Raw genomic sequence first — 21,734 nt, 5'->3', positions numbered from 1 at the left:
CGTTTTCTCTGATCTATGCTGTAGGCTGCTGGAATGGTAGCTCTGTTGTTTTTTAATGAAAAAGATGCCATGAATAGCAACAACATGATACTAATGGCAACATGAGCAAATCATTTACCTGATTCCTGTCTGTTGGGTGGTTAAGTGGAAGCCAAAAATAGCACATCCATTCCTAACCCCTGAAATTTGTTTCAAAAGCTCTGCAGTAACTTCCACTCCCACTAAGAAGCTGGAAACGTTATTAATAATATAAAGTCTTTTAAAAGAACCAGGCAAATTCACTAAGCCCACTGACCTCTTGCTTAGTGAATTCTGCAGACTGCATGCTCATTACATATAAGAGTCTGGCATTTCAGATGTTATTTAATTTACTGTTTCTCATGGCAAACAAGAAAAGCTTCAGGGCTAGTTCTCAATGCAGTCTTTATAATGTGGCCTTCACTACAGAATGCTGTGCAGAGTGTTAGTTCTGCATCAAATGCCATGACAGACTGAATGGTGCCATGGGCATGAATCTGATGAGTGCTTTTCTGCATTCTTTTTTCCATAAAATGAGAAATACCAGCCTCTCTGCTAACTCAGGGAGTCCCACAGCCACCCTCTAGCAGGTGCCTAGGATGCTGGTCACCCAAGACTCACAGCACACCCAGGCTGCCATCAGACTAGCCCTCCTGTGAAGCCCTGCCCTGTTTTAGAACATCTACACTAGCACTGAAGTTCAGATTATTCTTGATTCTCCCCACTTAGTGTGTGTTGCTTAATACTGCCTAACCAGGGTCTTTCTGCAGGAGCTAAACTGAAAGATGTGCTTCAGGCACTAACGGGCTTTGAGTCCCTGGGAACACACCGCAGCTACTCTGCAGAAGAAGCTCCTGAAAGACAAATGTTGGACCCTCGGCACCATTTTGCTCCTAATGCAGACACAGCCATCCTTCACTGTTTAGGATCTGATCCACTTTGCAGCCAAAGTGCTGCAATATGTGTACAGCAAGATTAACAATGCCTAAATTCTACCGACCAGGATGCATTTCTGCAGAGGAAGTTACTGTGAAGTTAGTAAGTGGGACCAGGAACTTACTGTACACAAACTCTTCCTAATTCCTACGAGTAGACCACTCGTAGGGATAATTCACTCCTCTCTGAAAAAGGCATATTCTCCTTCAACAAAAATTTAAATGCTACTTTAGAAGACATTAGGATTCCCATGTTCATAAGCCTCTAGACAATGCTGGATGATTAAACATTTATCTGAATCAACTTTCAGAGTTTTAAAATTCTGTGTATTGACATTTGAAATTAAAGGAGATGTAATTTTATTTTCAAAATAAAGTACAGTTTACTGTTGAAATCTTAGTTCTGAATCAAAGAGCCAATACAAGAGCTTACCTTGGCTTAATGATCCATTTCAAGAATCAGAATCTAGTGAATTCGGCTTAATTTTTTTTCCTGAGAACAACAGTGAAAATAAACCCCACAGAAATCTTTCTGATACTATTTTTCTCTCACTGTCCTTGATTTTCAGCCAAATGGATTAGGAGAACCCTTCAGACCACAAAGTCTGTATTGAAGCAAATATAATACTTTGAGGTGAAATGTTAAATTTACACAATGAAATGTATTTAAGAAGCAATTTTTCCCAAAGCAGGGCAGGATCAAGCTTAACACTGTTGGATTCATTTTCCATTTGTCTGGCTGCCTGACCATATCTTTATTCAGTAATTATGCTTTCATCTCAGAGTGTTGGGTGCTTATGTTTGGTTTGAGAGAAAAAATATAATTTCCAAATTGCTTCCAGTTTATGCTCTGTATTTCTTCCCATTTATAGAATGTTTTCTGCCTTGGTGTTTTGAGTGGGCAAACCACAACACTAGCAAAATATCTTTTCAGCCTGAGCATGGCTACTGGGATTTGTCGTACCAACATGGAGGTGGACATATGTTGATTTTTACCTCCAAATCAATATGTTGATTTTTATCTCCTTTGTAGACAGGCAATCTCTGAGCATGTGGTGTGGCCTGCAGTCAATGCCAGCCCCTGGGCTTGACAGCTTGGTCAGATCTCTACAACGGGACATGTTTTCAGCATAAGTTTGCATCTGACCTAGAAAAAGTTGAAGTCTAACTATACATGTTGTCGTAAGGCTCCAGTTTTGCTGAGTGTTAATATGTATACCTGGGTCTCATTTGAAAATCAAAGAGCCAAGTAGCTAAGAGTTTCTTGCTTGGCAGAGTTACTCTCCCCTCCACCAACCCCATGACTCTGGAAATAAAGAGACCCAGAAGAACATAAACACCTTTGTACATTACAAGCTTTCTTTTTCAGGGTAGGTTTGCATATACTACCTTAAAATTCAGTTTAGCTATAGCTGGAAGGTGACTTCTACACTGTTTGTTACAACTGTGCTCTTGCAACTTGAGGCAAGAGATTACAGAGATACCAATTCATTGCTGTGACTCTCAGCAAAATTACAAAAACACAACCTGATATCTAACAGAAGAGGAAATACCAGAGCTGTAACTCACAGCAATATTATTTCCACACAAAAAGGATATAGAGTGCTCACAAGCAATCACCACAATAGCTATCACCACAGTAGCTCTATTACATCTTCTGTAACTTTCTCAATTTCCTTTTACTTTCTTTAATTTAACTCTTGTGATTTTCCAACCTGAGTATTTTCCCCCGAAATAATTTGAAAAATTTGCATTAATATAAAATTACATCCTACTTGCAACACGTTATATAATTTATATAAATAGTTTGCAGAAAACTCTAAATTCTCCCTTTGATACCTTCTTATACAGAAGAAGATAAGTACACAGAAAATATTATATTTATATATATATTTTTTATATAAAATATATATAATATATAAAAATAATATTATATACAATATAATATATTATAGATATATAAAATATATAATAACATTATATATAGTATATAAATATTATATATAAATATAATATATATAAATTATATATTTATATATTAAATATACACATGACCATATTTATGTAATGTATACACATGGGTACTGTTCTAATAGATCATTAATATTTTGCACATGCACACAACCACTTCAGTCAAAAATAGCTTGAGGGAAAAACTACTGCATCTGCTGTCATTGATACAATTATATTATCCTTCCCTTCTGCATTACCTGCAGTATAATTATATAACTCTGAGAACTTTGTTCCAATCAGCTACACCGAATAGAATCAGTTGCAGTCATGTAAATAGAAGTTCAGCTTAGTTATTTTCCTGTTTGAAAAATCACTTTTACCTGAAGCAAGAGATGCTCAATTTCCCTTTCCTGTTTTCCCTCCCTTCAGCTACAAAAATAATTATCTCCATGACAGGTACCAAAATTTTGCTATCTGCCTCTCTGTCCCTTCAAAAACACACTCAGCAGTACTTTGTGACAATCAATCAAAAGCATTACAATAATAGTGTTCAATACAGTCTTCACAGACATATTCACTTATCCATCTCTGGGATTTCTGTTTGCTATGAGAGCTGAAGAGTGGGAGTCAGGCTTCCAGGAGCTTCCTTTTGTTCCTGCCACCATCTCCAAGGAGCAAGCTTCTATAACCATCTCCACAGTGTACACACACCCCAGGTGGCCAAAGTTCATGGTCACAATCACCTTTCTTTCCCTTTTTGTGACACCTTCTTTTAGGTAGACTCCTCTATTTAACACATAGAATTCACCTCCTGCCTGATGCTATGTTTTTAGGTACATCCTCTGCAAAAGCTTCCAATTCTCTACTTGGTCCCTTCCAGACAGATGGGGATGCCTTTTTGCACCAGTTTGCAGCTAAAACAACTTGGCTGACTGGGACACCAGGGTGAAACTATAAAATTACAGCTTTAGTGCAGGTTCTTACTGCCTCTGGCCATATACTGTTTCTTTGGTCATTGGTGAACTAATTTAACAGCTTCTCCATCTGTAAAACACATGTACTAATACATGCATAAACTCTTATCTCTAATACTACTGATCCCAAATGAGTCCTGAGAAGCTAAATGTATTTGAAGACTGCTTATTGACACTCAGCTGAAGCATCTTATTCACCTGTAAAGTAGCTTCTGGATTAGATGACACAAATCCTAAACCAAATTCATCATGGCAGTACAACAACTGAGATGCTAAAATAATCAAAACAAATCAACAACAACAACCACACAATTCTAGGAGTTATTCTGTTGTGAATCTAAAGGAAAAGGTATATCCTTTCCCCTTTCACAGCTCTGTGTAAATTATATTCCAGCTTTTCTCAGATTTCATATTTAAAAAAACCCCTAAAGTACTGCACTAAAATCTGCTTTTTTTGCTTTACAAAAGTAGGTCTTGGTGAGCAGTGCAAGCAAGTGGCTTAATGCTTATTACTTTCTAAAAACATTTAAGCATATTTAAGAAATTTTAAACTAATTGAAGAAGTAAAACAGAGATGTGCTTTGCCATGTGCTTTGCCATGTCACTGCCACTGAAGCTGCCATCTGTGGAACAGGAGCAATAGCAACACCAGTGGGATGGATTGGAAAGAAATGGGTAAACACACCTGCAAAGCATTTAATCACACTCCTCTGAAATTTTTTGGGACTTCAGATGGTAATTTCATTTGAAGCAGGACCAGGTCCAAGTAGAAAATTAAATTTTTAAACTGGAAGACTGATGAGGCTGCACCTACACACCTGAATAAAGAGAGCTCCTCACAGAAAGCCATATAAATGTGTTTTCAATTGCATTAGAAAGGCTTGATTGTAAACCAAACTCAATTGTATTTACTCCAAGCAAACCCAGGAGAAAGAGTAAGAAGGAATGGTTGCTATCCCAATCTTCTATAGGCATGGACATGAAACAAAGCTGCTAATTTGCCTTTTGTGGCCCACTTCTAGAGGTGAGGGTCTTCAGGAGGATTGGAATAGTGCCTGTAGCCTCCCTGCTGCAGCTGTGGGTGCTGTGTGAGTCAGGAATGGCACACATGACATGGCCTTCAAGGAACAGGAGCACAAAGCAGCACCAAAGCAACACCACCGAGAAAAAAAATCTGGAGCCAGAGACCCAGTTTTCAACAAGAGTTCTGCCAAGACTGCACCATTTTGATCCTGTCCAAACCAGTTAACTGCTCCATGCAACCTTTTCCCCATCTGTTTAGAAAACTGGAGTTGTATTATTTTTAATGGTAAGTGGCATGGACCCCATAAATAACACTCTGCTATTGATCTTCAATATTAGTCTTCACAGTCATCAGTGAAACTGCAACTTAGTGGAACTGGGGGGTGGAGGAGATGGAATACTGTTTAATATTTTGGAATTGTTAAAAGTGGAATTATGTCACCCTGTTCTTTTAAAAGTTTTAAAGTTCTTTTAAAAGTTTTCTATACCTTCTGATGTTTACATATTTCTCCTAGAAGTCTCACGCACTGTTTGTGTAAATAATGATTGTTTTGCATTCTTCTTTGTGGGAAGAGAGAATTGATGGACTGTTAGTTTGGCTAGTGTGGCTAGAGAGGTAGCAATTCATCCTCCAATCCACTGTCACTTTTAGAATTCTATATATTGCGAAGTCAGAAATAAAACTTCCTCTTTTCCTTCTTTTACATCGTGAGTGCGTGAGTTATTTTGTGTCTTAGTGCAACAGAATTACACCTGTCCAATCATGCTCACTCTTCACTTCTTGGGATGTACAGGTAATCTCCAGTGCAAGCTGAAAGGTAACCTCTGAAGATAATAGTACCACAACAGTTTGTGAATAGAAGTGAGATCCTAATCTCCATAGCCTTGTCAAATTGCTTATTGGGAATTAGAGAGGGCAGAAAAGAGAAAGAAATACATACCTCAGTGTATTTGAATACAGATTATTTTGAGGAAATACAAGCCATACACAGGTGGGATAAATCCATGCTAAATAAATAAACAGAACTGGCACAGAAAAGTAACTGCACAAAAATCTCATGCCAGGGGAAATATGTTCCAGTCTACCTGTGCTGTCAAGCAGAAAAAAAAAAATAAAAAGGTTTTGCTTTGAGAAAGACAAATGGTTTCAAAATGTTCTTTAACACTGATACAAACAAGGTCAGCTATTGTGATGCCTGTCTCACTTCCAAACTTCAGTGGGGGAGCAGAGGGGAGTGATTCATGGAGAGCATGCAAAAAGCAGTGCTGAAATGGAGCTGAGAAGGCCATGAGCAAAGTCCTGATTGTTTGTCTTTACATAATGCAAGACAAACAGAATATGAAATGAAATTATAAGGTAATGTACTTAAATTGCCAATTACTTCTTCACAGCTATCTTGAAAACCAAAATACTTCAAGAGCAATTAATTTTTCCCATATAACTTGATCAATTTTGTAGTGGTTGTAAGCAATAATTAGTAAAAACCATGAAATGCATATACATGTATAAAGAGAATCTCCCTAACAGCTACAGATACTATAGGCAGAACTATGTTCTGCTCTGAGACAGAGTTAGCTCCTTGCAGAGACAAGGGGCTGCCTGGGACTGACAGTTTTTATCAAGTTTGACCTAACAAATTCTTGCACTTGATCCATTAACTGAGAAAATAAACTAATTAATACACACATAATCTTTGCTTCAGTATTAAGAGGCAAAAATCACGAGAGATGCCAGAACTAATCAGAGTTTTCCCCAAGAGGAAGGGAAGGAAATATAAAAAAAAAATACACCAAGAATTAAAAGTAATTAATGCCAGGATTAAAATAAAATAAAATAAAATAAAATAAAATAAAATAAAATAAAATAAAATAAAATAAAATGTGTTAAGACTGACAAAAATCTGGATTCAAGTACTAGCTACAGAGGCATTTTGAAAAAGCTGTCAGGAGAGAAAAGAGACACCTCAGGAAATGCATTTCTATCCTTACAAATAGGTTGTAACTTGGAACCGATGAGGGTTGAGTGGGGGGTAGAGGGAGGAGTCGGGATAGAGCATCCTCGTTACTAAAACTAAAAAAGTTACGAGTATTGTGCGCTTTTTGTTTGCCCGGTGGAGCGGCATCCTGCGGCGTTGTACATGCGGTGTATGCGCGAGCAGAGCCTGAGCACTCGCACCGGCATCCAAAGGCTTAACATTCCCCCAAGAGCCCGCTCGCAGATCGGAGACATCAAGCAGGGCAATGATGTCTCTGCCCGACCGTCTGTGAACGCCGCTCCCCACTTTTCCCCCCAAGGGGTCCAGGCAGCCCCGGCACGGACGAACCCCGACAGTGCTTGGGACAAGGTCCGAGCCAAGCCGCGCTCTGCCGGGCACCGTCCCCGCGCTCCGCGGGCTGCCGGCACCGCTCCCGCCTCTCCGACGGGCTCCGGCTGCCCCGGGCTGGGGCAGAAACTCGGGGAAAAGGGCTCTCTCCGCCTTGGGAAGCGTCTGGCACGCCCCGCGGGCTCGCTGACAGCGCTCACCTGCCGGCTGCACGGAGTCACCCGCGGGCTCGGAGCGGAGCGGGAAACTCAGCCGGGACCGCAGCGCAGCCAGCACAGGTCCGGCGCCCAGGAGAGCGCGTTCGCCGCCTCGAAGCGCGTCACGGTCGGGCTCGGGCTGAGTGCTTGGGTAACTTACGTCAGTGGCCCGGGCAGTGGGGCCGGCGCTGCCCCGATGAGGGGAGGGAGGTGCTGGTTAAAGACATGAATGAAAGATGGGCGCCGCTGCCCGGCCAGGACGGTGCCTTCTGAGGCTCGCAGGGCGGCTGGGGCAGCGACGCTCCGGGGGCGGGGGGGCCGTACCCCGGCGGCAGGCGGCGCTCTGGGGCTGGCGCTGGGGCTGCGGCGGCGGCGAGCGGGGCCGCACCAACCGGAACGAGCAGGGAGCCGGGAGCGGGGCGAGGCGATGGAGCGGGGAGCAGCCGGCGCCGTCCCCGGTCCCGGCGGGGAGGAGGCAGTGCCTGAGGTGAGGGGGGCTGCGGGCGGGCGGGCCGGGGGCGAGGGAATGGCGTTGGGTAGCGGCAACTCCGCCGCTGGCCGGCGGCTCCGTGCGCGAAGTTACCGGGTCCCGTCCCTGCCCGGGCCGTGCGCGGAGCGAGGGGCGCTGCCAGCGCCGGGGCGAAGCGCAGCCGCCCCGCCCTGTTCCTGCCGCCTGCCCTGGGTTGGGGCGCTGGCCGCGGCGGGCTCGGCCCTGCCCTGCGGAGCGAGCGCGGCCGGCCCTACCCGGCACCACGGCCGCGGCAGAAGGTAACGGGGCTGGGCGGGGGCGGCGATGGCCGGGAGCTGTGCCGGGGCGCAGCTCTGCCCGGACTGCCCCGGAGCGCTGCTTTGTTCGCTTGCCTGCTTGGGGATTTTGGGTGGCGATTCTCTTTCGTTACAGAAACGGTGTGTGCGGAGCTGTCACTGGAATGCGGTGGTGTGCCCGTGCATGGAGCTGCACAGGGGCCCCAGATCCTATAGTTTTTGCTTAGGCAGAGCTCCCGCTGGTTTCCCGGGTCTTTCTCAAGGTTTACACAAAATGAAGTCTTTAGTCAGGCTGCAACATCTCCTGAATAATATGTATAACTAACGTGATTATGAGTTTCAGTTTGGATTCCTAGGCAAAATTTGCTCTGAATAGGCAAGGCAGTCATAGTTAATGTTTGCTAAATGCATTACTATCAATTTGAGTGCATATTATTAGTATGATCAGACCATAAATTCTGAAGGAATATGAAGTGGCTGTCTTGATTCAGATCTACACCGTATGGTTTGAATATTCCAGCTTTGCCACTGATTCTGAAAACAGTGGTTAAGGTTTGTCCCAAAGATGAAGGAACCTGACCATAAGACCCTTGACGAGCCTGATAACTTCTAGTGGAGTTGTTCTGAAAAGGCAATCTCTCCTTTCTTTGAAGCACTTGTGCAGTCCAGATACTTTTGCAGTAAGAAGACGAACTTCTTACTGCATCTTTCTCCCCAGGGTAAAATTGGATAGGTTCATAAAAAGTGGCAAACCTCCACCTGAGGGCATTTTTTTAGTTCAGCCTGAAGCACCAAAGTTATTTGAGAAGAAAAGCTGTCTTTTGACTATGTTTATCCCTCCCCTGGCTATTTCCACGGTTCTGAAATGACTTGAGGGTCACCTTCAGAGAAAGAAGTCAGCTTTGCTCAGAGGATTTCAAACCCTTTATTTGCCCTGCTTAAGGCTTCTATAAAACAAACACGCAGAGCATATGAAAGGAAACCTATGATGGAATATTCAGCAATTCATTTCCCTTGGGTAAAAGCTGATAGATGTTTTCACTTGTTTTGGAAAGGTTTTTAAAAATATCTTTCTTCAAGCAAGAAAGATCTGATTTGACACTGCTGAAGTAAATAATGAGGTAAGGCAAAGGAGGGTAGTATTTTTTTGGTACATCACTCCTGATGTGGGGAAACAGGGGTTAGAAACTGGGTGAACTGTTGCAGGGCTTTTTCCATTATACTTTTATTTTGATGGGTTGATCAGTGTATAAGTTTCTGTGAAAACTCAAGACTTCCGCCTTTTAAAAAACATTAGCAATAGCACTGGATATTTTCAGGCAGTGCATATCTGAGACACTATGGCACTCGCCAAGAGATTAACAGCACTTGGCCTTGTGCCTCTGGGCTCGTGCCTAATAATACATTGCAGGAGCACTGCATTAACTGTCAATAAATGTTTGTCATCACTTCGGGCTTAAGTACAGAGTGGCTTTAAAACAGCACAGAAAGAAAAGTTTCAGCTCAGTTTTTAAATGTGACACAGCCCTTTGTATGACTAACTCTTGGCTCCTGGATCTATTGGCAGGGTCCCCATTAACATAGCCCTGCTTTGTTTATGTGGCTTTGGTTTTGAAGACCTAAAACGCCTGAGTTTATTTCTTTAATTTCCCCTTAGTAGCTCCGTGTTGATAAAACAGATGAGAGAAGAGTTTCTCTAGAATTGCATTTTTTTTGAACTTAGGCAGGACTGTGATGGTGATGATCATATTTCCCTTTGTCATTGTGTTTGATTCTGGAGAAATCCTTTTAAATGCCTGACTGATTTCAGGACACTGTAAGAAATTACCCCCAGTTAATCAGATCGTGCCTTGCACTGAACCCAGCACTGTCTGCAGTCAGACAGGATCAGTAATCAAGTCAGTGTTGGATGGATTTTTAGACACTGTGGAAACCCTTGGACTTCTCCAGCATGAGACCAGACTAATTGGAGAAGCTAGAGCCAGAAAAGCTGGTGGGAACTGATGATGCTGTAGCTGTAGCTATGCTAGTATTGTGCACCGGTACTCTTGGTATGGGGTGAGTACCCAGGGGGGGAATTATTCCAGAGTATGGTCTTCTGAATGCTTAGGCATAGCTTTTAGCTTGTGAACTTGCGTGCACACAGCTATTTGATTGCTCGTTTTGAGCAATTAGGGGAAAGACTGAGATAGATCTGATCCCTATGTCCTCAGATTGTTTGCAAGAAAGAAAAAGAGGCAACATTTTAAAACTGAATGAATGATAAAAATAAATGTTCAATTTAAATAGTATTAAGAGAAGAAACAGGAACCTGGAGATAGTGGAAACTCCAAATCTTTTAAATGTCTGAATGATTGAGGATCCTTTCTCTTATTTTAAAAAATACATGGGCAATCAAGGACCAGAGTGTTAAACCTGTGATACAGATGGGTTTCATTAGAGGGTTCAAAAACTTTCAGATATATGTAGGTGATAAGGATTGAGATTATTTCTTTTCAAGTGTTTTTAGCTCTACTAAAAACATGAAGAAACCTATCAGCTCTGGTGCAGTACCTCTTTAAATACTCTAAATACAATACTACTTTAAATACAAGTGTGCCTTGAATTGTGTGGAATAACTTATTTTCTCAGTTAAGACATTAGTTTTGAGTTACCTGACTCAAGATGAATGTCTTCATCAGATTATAGGGGGAGCTATAAGCAGCCAAGGGACTTCAATGCTTTGTTTGCACCAGGCATTTTTAAGAACCAATTAATTAAACCTGACAACTTTAAGTTACTTGGTGCTGCTTCTCTGGTATATGCTGCCTCTGCACCACACATGCGTTCCATTTCAAGAGGCAGTTTAGCCCATGGAAAGTCAGAGTCTCTTGCTCTTGTGTAGTGTTTTACCTGTGAGAGACTTCTTCCTTGCTCCTTACTTAGTTGTTCTTTACTGGACTAAGAGACAAATGCAAATTAAGATTATGTGGACTGTGGTTAAAGGGTGAGCTGAGTGAAAAAGACAATGTTTGTGAAGGCTCTGGTGCTGGTCATAATGCCTGATGAAAGACCATTGGCCTTTCCCTGACTTCCCAGCAGAGAGGATGCACAGTCTCTATGTTATTTATGATGAGAGAGGGGCTAGAGTCACTCTGCTTTCTTAATATTGTCCTTCTGCCCTTGACACTTCAAAAATCATCTGTGATGGTTTACTGAATGCTGATGTGCTTTAGGATGAGTGCTTTACTTCTTCAAACTTCCAGTGCTTTCACTAACCTTAGGTGTATGAACAGCAATTTCTGGAGCATTTTTCTTCTTATTAAATATTTAAATTCTCTTTATTTTTTCACCCTGGAATTAAGATAAGAAGTATGCAGTCTCCCAGCTTCATAACATGAACTGGCATCTCTGGTAATTGTACAGGTTCTACCATCAAATTTGCTGTTTCACCACTATTTGATAAAATAAATCTTTAAAATCTAAATCTTTAAAGCAAGTCAGAGGTTTGTGGTATTTTTTCCAAGCGACAAAAAGCTAAAGGAGGAATTTCAATTACTGTGATTGAACTAAGTCACTATATTCCTATTCCTGAGTAGAAAAGGTCCCAAATGATTTCTTTCTTCTTCTCTTTCAGGGTTCTAAATAACTACTTTAAAAATAAGGATAATTAAGACTGTAAACTGTGACACCAGCTGTTGGTCAAAATAAATGTAAAACCACTATGTTTGCAGGGTATCTGCAGAAACAATGGTTCTCTGTGCTGTGTGCTTGGTCAGTCAGTGTCTTTCTGAGCTCTCAGTAGAATCTGTGATGCTTGTTGAAAACAAGAGATCCAGCTAAAATGTGTTAAATTAGAGTTCTGCACAAGTTGCAGGAGATAAATCAATGTTTGACAAATGGGAAAGGATATGAGCAGTTAAAAGAAAAAATGTACTCAAGATTCTAGGAATATTAAAGCAAGGAAAATGAAACAAAAGTAAAACATTAAAAATTTATCCTTTCAGTGTTGTTTCAAGAAGAAGAATTACACATGTTGGTGTTTATGGAGATTATTCTCATCTTATTCAGAGCTTTGTGTTTCTTGAAGATACAAATAATATTTAGACTGAGATGATACCCACAAGAAGCACTTTGTAAATATTAATGTTGTGGGGGATTTTTGGCAATTGAGTTAAAGCTGTTTGTCTCAGCCATCTATAAATGGTTCTGCAAACAAAATAAATAGACTGATATCAACTGGGCAGGGAGTAATGAGTAAGATCCATCTTTGTCTGTGTGCAGAGTAGTGCCAGGATGCCCACTTGGGAATGGGAGCAGCTGGAGCCATGCTGGTGATACCCTTCTCTGCCTGAATTCCATTGTTCCTTAGGAGGAAAAGGGTGTTGACACCCAGCAGGATCATGGACTCATTTAGGTTGCAAAAAATCTTTTAAGATCATGAAGTCTGACTGTTACCACTAGCCCAGTGCTATGCTGGCTTTGTTTGGTACATCTGGGATTTGAGCATGGTCCTCTGGGAACTTTGGAGAGGATTTATAAATATGTTTGTTTGTTATATATCTCTTTCCATCTTGCAATGTTTGTTGGGGTTTCTTCTAAGGTTTCTAGTCAGACACATTCTTGGGATGGACTGACAATATGACTGGTTTACTAGATGTACTGTGTAGCAGTTGTGTGTTGGCTGTGAACCTAATTCCTCACATCATCATTTTGTGCACATTTGCCCCACTGAGTTACAAGACATCTGTGATTTTAAAATGTTTAAGAAGAAACTGGACAGATTAAGGAAAAAGGAGGAGAAGTAAACCATATTTAGGATAAACCATCCTCCAGGGATTTGACACAGTGTGAGAATAATTTTTTTGTGCCTAGCCCTGTACCCCTGAAAACTAAACCTAACTTCTTCAAGTCTAGCACATTTCTGAGACTTGGGGATTTTATCTGTCCAGTATGTTTAACAGAACTGAATCCTGAAATGAAAGCTTGTTTCTACTCACTTTTTAATTTCTTGAGTTAGAACTGGACCGACACTACTGTTTTTAAATGTTTGTCACATCAAACCAGCTTTAAGTCAAGGAAAATACTGCTTGGATACCCATTTGTCTGAAAATGGGTATCTCTTAGTGCAGATCTGTTTCCTGTGGTGTCTTCGAGGGTGTAAATATTTGCATCCTTTTAGAGTCTGTCCCTTTTGCCTTCTCTTCCCCTTGGGTCCCTCCCTTGCTATGATAGTACACGGATTGTGAGCCCTGGTTTCTGTGCTGTGTACCATTCCTGGTTCAGGTGGCTTTGGCATTGCTGGGCTGTTACTGGCCTGAGCTGGAAGGAATTAATTCACAGCCAAACTCTGTATTTGTTTACAGCTGAAGCAACACTGAACTACATGAGCAAAATATAAGACCATCACATTCAGAGTCAACAAGAATGGGAATGTGCTGGTTTAACCACACAAGTGATGTAGATTTATGAAGGGACCAATATTTGATTCCCATTAATGGGTCTAGGTCATGTTGTTTGCACTAGTGGTGTAAGGCAGTGTCAGCCAGGAACCTGTCCCACTGTCTGAAGGTGGTTATCATAATGATGGACTGATTTTTGCAATGTATAGAAAAAATCTCTAGGGTTTTGTTTGGTTTTGGACTTTGCAGATTTTTTTTAAGGAGGGGGGGTTAATATGTTTCTAAGAATAAAAACATCCTGCTTTGGAAATGAGGTGGAAACAATTGCTAGAGAAAATGCATTGTCAATACTGTGAATCATTTAATGTTCTAAATAATAGGATGAAGGATAGACTGAGCTTGAGGGAAGATGAGGGGTTTTTGAACTTCTCAGAGTGAAGTGTGAGAATCCTAGGTACTCCATGCTGAACAGATTGTCACGGACGTGAGGAAAAATAGTTGTTTTCCTTCAGATTATCAGTGCAATATTTTTCAGCTGGTAAAGCCAGGAAGCCCATAGCCTCTATGGAGACTCTGCAATCACAATGTAAATTAATTCAGCAAAACTCTGAGTGAAACTCAAGCCTCTTTAGAGCTTTTCAAACCTTATCCCAAGACTAAAGTCTGGTTTAGAATTCTACTTTATTCTGATCTGTCAGGATGAAAATTTTACTTGGTTCTCAAATTAATTCTCCCTCACAAACTGCCTTTGATAATGTTCCAAAATTAAGGAAGAAATACTTGAAAAAGCAGATATTTCCCGGGACATGGAGCACATCTCATAAATTTTAGTTTCTAATTCTCACATCAGAAATTATTGCTTTTGGAGATCACTATAATGTGCTTCTAGTTAATGAAGATTATTGTAGACCATCAAGACCGATTCTTGCAGTGAAATTGGACTTATACTTTGATGGCAGAAACCTGCTGTATACCTCCATGGACAGTCTAGTACCACTTTGTTACCATTACTGGACCTTTTGTCATCTTTTGACACTGCCAGACCTTGTTGTTCAGTTGAGCTGTTAAATTTGATTACAGTAATTGACGCTGATGTACACTAATGCCTGTTGATTGCAATAATGCATATTGATATATTTCTGAACTTACCTCCATGCTCGGAATAATGACCAGCCTTACCTGCCAGACTTAAGCAATCCGTGAAGCCACAAGAGGCTTGTCTGGGGTTTCTGTTAATGTGCATGAGTATGCTAACTTTGAATGGTATCACTTATATGATGGCTTTGGAGCACACAGTAAAATCATGACCCTGTTAGGTTTAATCAGACAGTTTCTGTGGCAGTACTCAAAAATATATTCAGTCTAAGTTCCCCGCTAAGTTTTAGGCTTTTTTCTGGCTTGCATTCAGAACTTGTGTTCATTGTTTAAGGGAAAGTCATATCAATTCCTTACGAAAGTCTCCTCTATTCAGCCTACGAGAAGGCAGGAACAACTCTAGTCACACCAGTTCTGGTTCAAATACGGTTGATTTAAGTTCTGTACCTAGAATAATTTTATTGCCATGTTCTTGTCTGTTGTGTTTTTCAAGGTCATTTATTCAAATTTTGAGGAGTAATTTTTAATGTTATTATATACTGTAAAGTCATCAAAGGTGTTTCAGGAAAGACTTTACTGAATATGACTTTAAAGCCTGCAAAAACCTTTGCAAATATATATACAGATTAAGGAAGTTTATCAGGGTTACATGTGAAAGAGAGAGTAAAAAAAAGAAATTTTGAAAAGTCTTTTCATGACAAGTTTAAGTAGTCTAGAAGGAGGTATAAGGCTCCATTTCATGTCTGTTGATTTAGAAACAAAAGGTTGAGTGCTGTAAGGCTGGGAAATGCACAGCATACACAAACTTTTATTTATCCACCGGAAGCAGAAGCAGCATACTCTCCAGGCTTTAGAGAGTTTCCAGCATTTTGTGATTGTAGATTGTGAATATCCTCTTTCACGTGTATATTCTTCAATGTAAATGTCACTAAATTATTTCTCAGTTTAGTATTGCTTTTAGTGTTTCCCTAAAAGCCTGATTTTGAGCTCAGCCTCTCCTGGTGGTTGTATGAGGCTTCATACTATGAAGGCTTCCTCTGGCAGCAGAGGGGCTGGAATTTGTTCTGCAGACTGCTGTTCACGGCTCTTGATTGGGAGCAATTCCTGGCTGCATGGCAAGGAAATGTTCTTCTTGGCTGATGTAAATCAAAGGAGCCTGTCTAGACCTACCTTTGTGTAAATGAGAGCATGCCTCAGTCCTAGGTGTTTGTACTTGTATTTCTTTGTACTCATACAGTGGTCTAGAGTTAAACCCCTCAGAGTAATGGATGAATAATATATCACCCTTGGACTAAGCAAGAGTAAAACTTTTGATTTTATTTCTTTCCTAGCTTTAAAATAAAAAATTGTGAGAAGAGCTTACATTTAGTGTCTAATTCTGACAGACTTCACCCTTGGATCATAGAATCATGGAATATTTTCAGTTGGAAGGAATCCACAAGGATCCTTGAGTCTATGGATGCAATTTGTTCCATGGCTTCTCAGTTTCCATTGCAATCTGCTGGTGTTCTTGCCTAATTACTTTTCAATTAAAATAGGTGATTCTCACTTTGCCGCCACAGGCCCCCAGCCAGGTAATAATTAGCATTTACTCTATGATTCTCAGAAGGCTGATCAATTACTTTATTACACTATACTTATTAAGAAACCCATCACCCTTGCAGACAGTCATGATACAGGTGGGTGCAGTTGGTCCTTCAATCTAAACACCATCACCATTGGCCAATTAAGAAATCACCCTTTGGTAAACAAATCTCCATAACACATTCCACATGTTCACAACAACAGGTGCAGCGAGTGAAGATAAGAATAGTTTGTCATTCTTTTCTCTGATCTTCTCACAGCCTTTCCCAGGACAATGCCTGGGAAAGTCTGTGCCTGCTCTCTGTGGCCAGAGAGCTGCTGCCACATCACTTGGCTTTCTTCCTCTACTCTGAGTTCCAATATGATGGTTCTGCACCTGGGTCAAGTGAGAGCAGCCTCAGGACTGCCCAGCTTGGTCTGTTTGTTGACATGTATGATCAGGGATGCACTTTCCATCTGGAAGTCACTTTGGCAAGTTCTGCTTTTCTCCTGCAGGAGGGGAATCAGCATAAATACCATCAAAACATGTACTAGCTTGGACTTGGCACCGCAATACTGTGTTTTCTGTAGGTGAAAATTTTAGCTGAGCAATTGTAATCAAAGACTGGCCACTTCTCTGCACTGTCCCAATGGCATTGGATAACAGAATAGTATGAGCTGGGAGCGACCCTTCATGAGTAATTCACACAAACAGACTACCGACTGCGTTGGTGTCTTGAAGCTGATGGGCTCACAAAAAGTAAGGGGTTTCGAGAGTGGGTCCTTATAGAACATTGAAAAGCCTTTTATTTATCAAATCTCATTCATTCTAATGACTAGCTCATGGTTCTTGTGCTTTGTCATGTTAATAAGTGCAGTGAATCATCTTTAATAACCATTGCATTCCTCTGTAAGCTAGATAGCATCTATGGGAGACTGTGACAAATAATACCTGTTCAAATGCTGCACATGTGGATATGCATGCTTTTTTGCTTCATATCAAACATGGCTCCCTGTTCAACAACCGACTACAATTCTAAATGATGGAAATTTCTTTCTTTTTTTTTTTTTACATTATCTAGAATTTATTTATCCTTTAAATGAAAGGATTCAGCTTTAGCTTAAGTGAGAGAAGACTGGTGTACGATCCAAAACTCATACTTTGATACTTTTTAATGAACTGGATTAATTGAGCTTCTTATAAAAAAGAGTTATAAGGGGGGCACGTTGCTCTATGCATGCATCAGCATGAAGAACCAGAAAGTCAGATGAGGATTTGTCATATATAGTGGTAGCCACCTGTTTCTTTTCTGAAGCCTCTGGAGTCAGCATTTCTCTGGGCTCTTATTGCTTCCTTTGTCAAGAAGATTTTTCAAGCACATTCAGACTATTGAAGTTTAGTGACCTGATTCCTTCCCCATATTTTTGCTTCCTTGGCATCCTTTATATCACTGTTGGCACTCTCAAAAGTGGACCACTATTAAAGAGAAAAAGTAATTATACCACCAAAAGATCCTACTCTACAATTTTGAAGTTATTATATGCATCACTGGAGATTTCCGGGAAAAATCTTGAAGCAAGAGACGAAGCTAAAGTTAAATTCAATAGCATAAGAAAGGTATAAAAGAAATCAAACTCTTTGAAATCAAATTCTTTGATTGAATTTGAAATCAAATTCTTTGTTTTCAGAATGTAAATGAAAATGCAGCATTGGGGTTTAGGGGCAAACTGCTCCCAAGAGCAGGATACATCATGAATGTGCAGTATGAGGTTTTTTGAACCTTCCAGTGAAGTGTTCTGTTAACTACTGATTTTGTCCTGTTTCCACCTATGAAAGCTAGTAGGCATGGTCCAACTTTGAGGGATCCATTCCTGGAATTTCACCTGGCCATTAAATGTATTCAGGTAGTCATAATATAATAATCCACTTTCACTTAAAATAAGTTAGTGTAGAATTACCACAGACTAGTGTTCTGACTTAAAACAGTACTAGGTCAGAGTAGAACAACAGTGTTCAGGCAGTTAATCTGTACAGTTTGCATTATTTTCTGTCCTCTGTTGTAGCAAGCAAGAGTTTTTCTCCATTCATTTTGTGCATTCACCTACCCATTCACAGAGATAACAGGTGTCACCTGAAGTGGTTTCAGAGTCACCAGCTCCATATTCATGGGACAGTCTCTGAATAAAGGTGTGGGTCCTTACCAGCTAGGATCGACAATACCTGACTTCAGGTTTCTGAATTAACTCCTCAGCCCCATGTAGGGGCTGGATGAAAGACAAAGGCAGGAGGGAACATGACATTGTGCCCTACACTGGTGTGTCTTGTACAGTGATAGTGAGGATGGAAGATAATGAATGAGTGTGATCAGGAAAAGTGTCCCTCTGCCTTTTCCAAAATTTCATTGGTGCCAGCTGGTAAATATTGGAGTGCCAAGAAACAACATTTGGGTTTCCAGGGATCCAGTGATGAATTTTGGCACATTTTTGTGTTGCTTATTTGCCAATGTTACATTTTTGCTTACCAGTGGGTTCTCAACAGCACAGGAATAAGTATATTAGTACATTTATGATTAGGGCTTTGTAGTTATATAAAAGCAGTCTCATTTATCAGGTTTTATTTCCCACCCAAATTCCATCCTTTGGTTTTTTGTTTTTTTTTTTGAGTGGAGTGGCAGGCATGAATGTGAGAGGCAAGGCCTTGGTAGCTTTGCAGGGGCAAAACGGGTGGAAAGTGATGCCAAAGTCCCATTGGAGAGGAGGACAAGGCAGGCAGCCAGGGGGTTAGGAATGCCTGCTATGAGTTGGCATGCAGGATGTGGCTGGAGGGAAGGCTTAGGTGAGACTGCAACAGGGAGGTCTTGCCTGGAGTTTCATTTCAAAACTTTTTGAGCCTGGGAAGGGCTGGAAATGGTTTGTGTGTGTGCTTGGCTGTAAGAGCTCCATTATTGCACTAGACAGTCCTGACTCCTGATGGACACTGGTGTCACAGAACTCTTCAAGGAGTCTCTCTTTGTACAGAAGACACTGCTTAGCCTCAATGACACATACTGAAGCTTTTGTTCTTCTTAGCATGTTATAGGGATAGATTTAGGCTGCGCCTAGCAGAGCTCTTCTCTCATTGCCTATCCCCCCGCTCCCTTGATGGAGTGCAAGGGAATCAGAACCACACTGACTTCCCTCCACGTCCTCAACCCGGCATGCTCCTCACAAGAAACCAGAAACAAAGAGTGTGTCACATGTCACTTTGTGTCTGTGACTCAGCCTGCCACGGACTCTCAAAGGATCATGTGTCCCTATTGCATCACTTGGTGTAATGTGCATGGAAGAGAGGCACCTGCTCCTTTGAAGGGTGCCTAAGGCACCAAAAACCCGTTTCAGTGACTTGAGGTGGGACGAGAAGACATTAGCCTGCAACAAAGTAAAGTGCACACCATTTTGGGGAAGGCTGAGCCAGTGGACTGAAGTACATAGACCTGGTTTCCTCCAGGGGGGGATGTGAGTGAAGGAGGGATAGGCAGCAGCAGATGGCAGTTCAGCTCTGAAAAGGCACTGTGGTCCTTATTTAGCAGATCAGCTTCCTCTCTCGATGCCCTGACTGGATTTTGTAGAAGACCTAATTCTTTTCTCGATAACTGAATGGATTTGGTCTGGAAATAGAGAATCTCATGGTGCCTCTAACTGAAGATTTTTTCTGAAGTGGAAAGACACTATCGATTTCAAGGCAAATAACATATGTCTGAGGAGAATTTTAGGAGGCAGCATATCAAGATTTTAGGCCAAACCCTGAGAAAACATTTGGAAAGCATTTCAGAAGTAAGTTAATGTAAAAGATAGAATCATGGAGGGGGGGAAAAAAAGTCTATTTACTTTCATCTGCTCTTTAGCTGGACAAAGTCAAAGGAAAATCTTTGCTTAATCACAGACGTGTCTTGGAAACACCTGGAGGCTGATGATTCAAATAACCTCCTTCCTCCTACTCTGAATGTTCTGGAATGGGAAACACAGGTGGGATGAGACTGGGGTTTAGGAGAAGGAGAAATTGTGTTTATTCTGGCAAGTTGCACATTTTATTGTCATTTGAAGCTACCTTAAGGTCAATCTTGTGCTCTGTGAGTCACCTAGAAGAAGTCATGGAGCAGTGCCAGGAGCTGACAAGCAACGGATAGTAAATAACTGACTTAACTACAGTGATATAGTTGGAATAGACCCAGAAGGCCAGATATGACAAAAATAGCTCAGTGTAAATGACAGATTTTGTTTTCCTGTGCACTTTTATGACCATACACAGTTATTTTTCATATTTCAAGTCAACATAAGAAGTACCAATTTTCAAAGCAAAAATTAGAGCAGGAGGCATGCAGAATATTTCTTTCAATTTTGACTTTGCAGCATGTTGCTAGTCTAGTATACAATTTACTGGCCTCACCCTCTAGAAGGAAAAAAGAAAACAAAGAGATGCTGAAATAATATATATCCATTTGCCTTAGGCAAAGCAGTCAGGTAATGTAATTTCACTAAGAGTAGTTGAAACAGTGATGAGGAGAAGAACTGATCAGGAAATGGAAAGAAGTATATATTTTTCTAGGGAAAGCATGCACTTCTGGTTTTAGGGTTTGTATAGTGTGCCCAAGTTCTACTTCTAGGCATTGAATGACAGATGAAGACTGGGCAAGGCTAACTAGAGAGGTGTGCTCAAAATTTGTAGTTATATCTTGTCAGGGTGAACCTTATGTCCTTTTTTATTGAATTTCAGCAGACCAAATTTTGAAAGGTTTTAGAACTGCCAAGGATAATGAAAGGGGATAAATCTGTGGAGGGATCATAAAAAGTCTGACACTTAATTTAGTAAACTGAAAGCCTAAGAGGTGCACGTGCTACCTAGCAGTAGGAAAGAAGCCTGATCAAAAGAAAGGAAGTTTGATACCAGTCCTTGTCCTAGAAGGTAAACAATTGTATGAGAAAGAGGGACATATGGAAGGTTAAATGTAACTATTGCAGATAGTCATTGGAAGTTTCAAGTGGTGAAATATTCAGAATTAAACAGAAAGAAATGAGAGATTTAAGATAGCCTTTATTGGAACATAAAACAACTCATTGGAAAAGGTTTTAAGAAGAACAGATATATGTCACCAAACAGAGTGACTTTGAAATAAATTATTAGTGTACCAATTACACAAGTGTGCTTGTTCTGTTTGTGGAAGCACATTCTGCATTTTATAACAGCCTCTGACCAGATTTATTTTCAATGGATCAAATGTGATTCTTTTCATGAAGGAACTGAAAATGTATAAAAGGATAGCAATAATTTACACTGTTGCAACTTAGAATTCTGTGTTTCTTAAAATGCAATATCCTCTAGATTAAATAGCCAAGTCTTCGTTTGGTTTCTGGTTTGTTTGTTTACAGTCATTCAGGTATGAAAAATCTACATTTGACCGTGTACAGGTGCATTTGAAAAGGCATTTGAATAGCTGCACAGCTAATTAGCTGATACAGTTATGTGGAC

The 21,734-nt window shown here is 40.8% G+C and overlaps 2 protein-coding genes across 7 annotated transcripts in view; one reads left to right on the top strand and one right to left on the bottom strand.

Annotated features, from left to right (window-relative positions):
* SLC66A2 (solute carrier family 66 member 2) overlaps positions 1–21,734 on the bottom strand; it is a 165,521-nt gene that overhangs the window by 26,078 nt on the left and 117,709 nt on the right. The gene's annotated exons all lie outside the window — the stretch shown is intronic.
* KCNG2 (potassium voltage-gated channel modifier subfamily G member 2) overlaps positions 7,421–21,734 on the top strand; it is a 53,737-nt gene continuing 39,423 nt past the window's right edge. Inside the window, exon 1 of one of the 4 annotated variants that reach the window (XM_054000360.1) lies at positions 7,421–7,505. The gene's annotated coding sequence lies outside the window, so the exon portion shown is untranslated. Of the gene's footprint in view, positions 7,506–7,825; positions 7,912–8,127; positions 8,193–9,242; positions 9,311–21,734 lie in introns of those variants that run through there. The other 3 variants (XM_054000352.1, XM_054000377.1, XM_054000369.1) reach the window with 3 other exon arrangements.

Source organism: Vidua macroura, chromosome 1, assembly GCF_024509145.1.
Source record: "Vidua macroura isolate BioBank_ID:100142 chromosome 1, ASM2450914v1, whole genome shotgun sequence".
Lineage (NCBI taxonomy): Eukaryota > Metazoa > Chordata > Aves > Passeriformes > Viduidae > Vidua > Vidua macroura.
Note: the sequence above shows the minus strand (reverse complement) of the source record. Positions and strands in the feature narration are given on the sequence as shown.